This window comes from Octopus sinensis, linkage group LG23 (assembly GCF_006345805.1).
Source record: "Octopus sinensis linkage group LG23, ASM634580v1, whole genome shotgun sequence".
Taxonomy (NCBI): Eukaryota; Metazoa; Mollusca; class Cephalopoda; order Octopoda; family Octopodidae; genus Octopus; species Octopus sinensis.
The window spans coordinates 20,759,116-20,765,722 of record NC_043019.1 but is presented as its reverse complement, the minus strand read 5'-3'; the positions used below and the strand labels follow the sequence as shown (position 1 = coordinate 20,765,722).

Genomic DNA, 6,607 nt, shown 5'->3' with positions numbered 1-6,607 from the left:
ACGTGGAAATTATTTTAAAAAACTGCCGTTCAAACCGAAAAGATCCGCTTCCTACCCTGCGTCACACAGTTATATATTCATGCATGCATAAACACATGCATACATAAACATACACACATATGTTAGGTGCAGGTGTGGTTGAGTGCTAAGAAGTTTGCTACCTAACCACATGGTTCTGAGTTCAGTCTCACTGCTTGGCACTTAGGACAATTGTCCTCTACTAAAGCCTGGGGTTGACTAATGTCTTGCAAGTGGATTTGGTAGATGGAAACTGAAAGAAGCTTGTCAAATATATATATATGTATATATCTTTGTGTTTGTTTTTGTCACCCACCATCTCATGACGACCAGTGCTGGTTTGTTTGTGTCCCACTATAACTAGTGGTTTGGTAGAAAGAGAACGATGAAATAGGTACCAGGCTTTAAAAAAAAAGTACTGGGGTCGATATGTTTGATTAAACCCTTTCAAGGTAGTGCCCCAGGATGGTCACCGTCCAATGACTGAAACAAATAAAAAGATTTTTTGTAAAATATACTCTGAATGATATATGTGTATGCATATATATATATATATATATATATATATATTATATATATATATATATATATATATATAATCATTAATAAATCTCTGAACGAGATATAAACAGTAACCGCTCGACAACGTAAAGTGTACTAGCCATCTGAACGTGGCTAGCCACTGGGGTGGGGTGTTACTGATGCTTTTAGCCCCAGGAGATCAGGAGGCCAGCTGGTGACGTTGATCTCCTGGGGCTATTAGCATCAGTAACACCCCACCCCCAGTGGCTAGCCACGTTTAGATGGCTAGTACACTTTACGTTTTATATATATGTATATATATATATATATATATATATAATATATATATATATATATAACGGAGATGTACTTGCATAGCAAGTGACCTGATCTGAGATCGTGTGCTGGAACGAAAATAATTGCAGCGTGGAAGGTGTTTATAAGCCATTTAAGAAACACAAAACGCGATAAATTCACTTCAACATTTAAATTTAATTTGTCAAAATATTTTCGTCGCTTTGAGACCACGACCTGTTCACTGACAAAACTTTGTGCTGCATATGTATATATATATTTCGTTTTTGGATTTGGTTTGCAAGATTCTTTATGTGAGTTCGTGTGTTGTAGCATATTCTGTTGTGTCTGGGGAGAGTCATTTTTTTGTGGCTTTTAATTTAACACACTCACCGGTAAAATTTCCACTTATTCCTTATTTTTATTTTCCTAAAGTTTTCGTTGTATCTTGCAACCTTTTCAATAGTTTTGACTATAAAATATACCTATACACACACACACACACACACACACACACACACACACGTATGTATGCATGCATAACTTATAAAACAATATGCAAGCACATACACTTGTCTGCAAAGATATGTTGCTATGGAAACGGATGCCTTTGTGTGCGGTGATAGTTTTGCTTAAAAAAAGGGAGCGGCCGTCGAAGCAAGCAACATGTTCCACCCACGTTTTCTTCTTTGTTTGCAAGAGACCAGTGCGCTGTGTATGTGCCAGCCATTGTCTGTCTGTCTGTACGTGTGTGTGTGTATCTATCAGCATGTGTGTGTGTGTGTGTGTGTGCGCGTCTGTGACCCATTTTCTTGCTACGTCATATAGACATTTGGTGGAGGTGCGAGGGTAAATAATGGTGGTGATGGCGGTGGTGGTATTGGTGGGGGAGGAGCTGCAGCTGTGATACTGGTGGGGTCGGCGGCGGAGACGGCGTTGTTTGCTGAATTAGTAAGGGCGATACTAAAGGCGGCGGCGTCGGTGGTTATAAAAATAGTAGCGGTGGTGGTGGTGGTGGTGGTGGTGGTAGCTGAATAACTGGTGGTGGCGGCGACGGGGGTGACGGAAGGTGGGGGTGTGTGTGACAGTAACGATTTTTTTTTATATATGGTTGTTCCTATTGCTGTCGGTGTTGTAGTTTTTAGCTTCAGGTCCGTTCTGATTCAGTCTACAAACCTAAACTAAGACGTTTCAACAGTGACCTATCCAATCCATTTTCTCCCACATACGTTAGAACTTGGATTATTTGATGTTCTCGGGTGTAATTTGATGGGGGTATTTTGGCTCCTATTTCTAGCTATCGCATTGGGTCTTTTTTTTTAAAGGAAGACGTCTTTCGCTCCAGACTGATCAGGCTTTTGATCAAAGATGTTTCAGCTCGTGACCATCCCGTATACTTTTAAAAAACTAAAATGGGATCTTTTCGGTTTGAACGGCAGTTTGTAACAAACCGAAAAGATCCCTAAAATGTGATTTGAGAGAAATTTGGCAACTATTTCTCTCACTCTGGGTCTTTTTGAAGTGGGGTCATTTAGTTCCATGTAGAGCAGACGTTCCATTAAAAGTATTCTAGACGTGACCATCCCGTATACTTTTAAAAAACTAAAATGTGATTTGAGGGAAATTTGGCAACTGTTTCTCGCACTCTGGGTCTTTTTGAAGTGGGGTCATTTAGTTCCATGTAGAGCAGACGTTCCATTAAAAGTATTCTAGACGTGACCATCCCAAATACTTTTAAAATAGCCGGCAGTGCTATTTCTGACGAGTCCAGTGACCGAGTTAGAACCTCAAGCGCTTTTTGTTTGATAGGATGGTTGTTGTTATTGGTGGTGGTGATGGTGCTGTTGCGTTGGTGTTAGAGAATGGTATGTCGTGGGTGTTAGCGGCGCTTGTAGGTGCGGTGGTTACGGTTTTTGTTGTCATTAGTGATGGTAGTGGTGGCGACATAGTGGTATAGTTGCGGTGGTATTGGTTATGACTGTTGTTGTTGGTGGTGGCGGTGGTAATGCCTGCAGTGATGGTTGTGGTGGTGGTGGTGGTTGCAATATAGTGGTGTGACTGAAATGGCGGTGGTGGTGGTGGTGGTTGCAATATAGTGGTGTGACTGAAATGGCGGTGGTGGTGGTGGTGGTGACGGTTTGCGGTGATTGCTGAAGTTATAACTTTTGTAGCTATTGTTAGTGGTTGTTGTAGTTGCAGCAGTTGTGGTGGTGGTGGTATGATAGCAGAGGCTAAGGCGGCGAGCTGGCAGAAACGTTAGCACGCCGGGCGAAATGCGTAGCCGTATTTCGTCTGCCGCTACGTTCTGAGTTCAAATTCCGCCGAGGTCGACTTTGCCTTTCATCCTTTCGGGATCGATAAATTAAGTACCAGTTACCAGTCGATGTAATCGACTTAATCCGTTTGTCTGTCCTTGTTTGTCCCCTCTATGTTTAGCCCCTTGTGGGTAGTAAAGAAATAGATAGTGATGATGGTGGTGGTGGTGGTGATGGCTTCCATGAAAGTAAAGATCTTTGGGGCGGAAGTGTACATAGATTTCATTTTTCAAGGTAAGTTTTCGTCAGGGACGAAAGAAAGTGCCAGAGCAGGGAAAAATGCAAAATTAAAAAAAAAAGCAATAACCCCACCTGCCTACCTGCGATATAATTTATTAAACTTCTAAGACAGTCATTGGCAAACTGCTGTTCGCGAGGTTTCCTGAATGGCATACTTAAAAAATTACCTTGAAAGTTTTTAGTAGTGAGGCCTGCCTGATTGATGACTTATATCTCAAGCTGCCCATTTCTCAAAAACGGTTGTCCAAGCCTGTTCTAAAGTCTTAATGATCCGTTCTCTAAATAATCGGATCTTTTCGGTTTGACCGGCAGATTTTAAAAATAAACACTTTTAAACTTCATATACTGGTAGAATGTGTTTATAAAACATCTTTTTCTCTAGGCTTTATCGATAAATTCTATAGTTTGTAAGATATTTGTTGTTTTTATTCTTCAATTTCTGCAATTTCAACCAAACACTGACGTCCATTGAGGTAAAAAAACTTTCTGTGCCGTATGAATATGTCCCTCGTTTAAGAAACAAATTGGGCTTATTTACGTTTGTGAAGAAAAAAAAGATACCCTTCCCCCCACCCCTAACCCTAAAACAGATTGAAATGCAATAGATCGATACTAGGGTCATAATTATGGGTGACAATTTCATATGACACCGCTAGAAAAAACTGCCGTTCAAACCGAAAAGATCCTAGGAAGCTTGCTTTCTAATCATATGATTCCAGGTTCAGTCTATAATGGAAGGCAAGGTTTACGATATCGGGAGAATATCGCCTTCTCCCATTATATCTTGTTCTTCGTGTAGTTCAGGCTCCGGCAGGTGAAGAGAGAAGTCTGTAGGTACAAATGCAACAATAAAAATAAAACCGGTTTATTTACAAGTTTCACAGAACAGGTGAAGTGCATTGCTCTCAGCAACCATCTCGAGCTGTGTGCATTGTGTTGTAACCCCATTAGTGCAGGCACATTGCCTCTGGAGGTACAACATGCAGACAGGCCCAGCCAGTAGAGCAGTGGTTTTCAACCAGGGTTCCACGGAACCTTAGGGTTCCGCCAGTACCGTCCAGGGGTTCTGCAAGAAGTTACAAAAATGCTAAGATTTGGCAGTAATTTTTAATTCTCCTGTGCAGATATGTGTGCATAAGACTATTAAATTATTGCACAGGGGTTCCCCGAGCCAGTGGAATGTTTCCTTGGGGTTCCGTTCCAGCAAAAAGGTTGAAAAGCACTGCAGTAGAGTGTGCTCAGCAAGCGCTGCTGCGAAGAAGCGGAGAGAATGAATCTGTTTCTGTTTCTTTGTTCCTTCTCGAGCCATGCCTGGCTCATAAGGGCCGGTTTCTCGGTTTCTTGGTGTATAGGTTCCCCACCTGGACCAGACGCCAGTCCGTTGCAGGTGAGCTGCAAGATGCAGGAGGAAAGAGTGAGAGAAAGTTGTGGTGAAAGAGTCAGCAGAAGTTTCGCCATTACCTTCTGCCGGAGCCGCATGGGAGCTTAGGTGTTTCGCTCATAAACACACACATCGCCCGGTCTGAGATTCGAACCTGTGAACCTTCGACCGCGAATTTGCTGCTCTAACCACTAGGCCATGTGCCTCCACAATCTGTTTCTGTTTGGCCCTTATATACAGTTTGCCATCGCGAGCCTCTTTGTAATCTTGCGCATGGCAAATGGTTGATACCAGTATATGGACAGCTATGTTATATATTTTAATAATTACTGGTATCTTTATATATTATATATGTAAAGCATAATATGTTATACATGTATGTATATTGTGGTAATTTTCATTTTAGTAAATACATAAATAAAGTGACATAATATAATGTCTAAAAGTTGATGAATACCACCTATTGATCTCCTCCATTTTCTTATTGCTCTCTCTCTCTCTCTCTCTCTCGCTATATATATCTATATACACACATATATACCAGTGTAATATATATGTAGAGAGAAAGAGAGAGAGAGAGACTGTGTGTCTATATATTATATACATATATGCTTATGTACACATACATGTATACACACACACACTCACACTCACACACACATTCCTAACAATAGGTGGGGAAACAGGAACAATGCCTAATTTAAATACACACCTTGATGGCTTAATTGATGTGGCATGTTCTGGTAATGTATTAATGTATGTGACTACAACTATTAGCTTACAACAGAAACACAGGTTTGGATACAAAAAGCAGGTAATGAAGCAGGTGGGGTTAAGACAGGGTTGTCTGATGTCTCCATGGCTGTTTAATCTATATACGGATGATGGTGAGGTGAGAGAGTTAAATGCTAGAACCCTTGGTAGGGACACCCAAATGGTGGGAGAAAACATTGACAGCCATATATATCCTCATTATTGCTGAGCAATATTCTTTGCTCATCTGGTAAATGAACTTGCAGTCTCACTATTGCAGGTGCTCTTTCATGAATTGAAAGTCCTAAAATGGATGCAATTGCTTCAGATGGTCTAATATACATACCCATTAGATAATCATTGTTTATTTGAACAGCAGCTTGGTCATTTCCTGTCAGTGTGTACTTCATGACATACTTAATTGACCTTACTCAGGCAATGATTTCAACCTTGCAAAAGCGGCAAGCTGGCAGAAGCGTTAGCACGGCGGGCGAAATGCTTAGCGGTATTTCGTCTGCCGCTATGTTCTGAGTTCAAATTTTGCCGAGGTCGACTTTGCCCTTCATCCTTTCGGGGTTGATTAAATAAGGACCTGTTACGCACTGGGGTCGATATAATCAACTTAATCCATTTGTCTGTCCTTGTTTGTCCCCTCTGTGTTTAGCCCCTTGTGGGTAGTAAAGAGATAGATTTCTACGTTGCAATGGCATTTGAATGTTCTTGAAAGAGTGTCCTTATAAGGTACAAACCCATTTGTTGTTCTTTGTTTTTCTATTCTTATGAGATTCAACTCCTCCCGTTGCAACTGATCTTTGTCTATAAAGAGATAATCTCCCAGTTTGTTTTTCTGCATCTTGATTAAGATGATGAAGATTAATATTTCATTTTAAATAAGATAGTAATTTTCCCCTTTAAGAAAAAAAAATCGAGTACCCACCTTTCAAAAATATCTCATAAAAATATTGGGAGAATTTCTATCTTATAGGTAAATGATTAAGGAAAGGAAAAAGTAACAAAAAAGGATGGACAGTGGTAGCTGACATGACTCTTCAAAGTGTTGACATTTTCAACTTGATCTTTTTTT

The 6,607-nt window shown here is 40.6% G+C and overlaps 1 long non-coding RNA gene across 1 annotated transcript; it reads left to right on the top strand.

The window, feature by feature from the left end:
• The first annotated feature begins 232 nt into the window (after positions 1-232).
• LOC118767597 lies at positions 233-5,970 on the top strand. The gene is made up of 3 exons (XR_005003518.1): positions 233-242; positions 1,154-1,156; positions 5,877-5,970. It is a non-coding gene; the product is annotated as an uncharacterized LOC118767597 (long non-coding RNA).
• Positions 5,971-6,607: the final 637 nt, after the last annotated feature.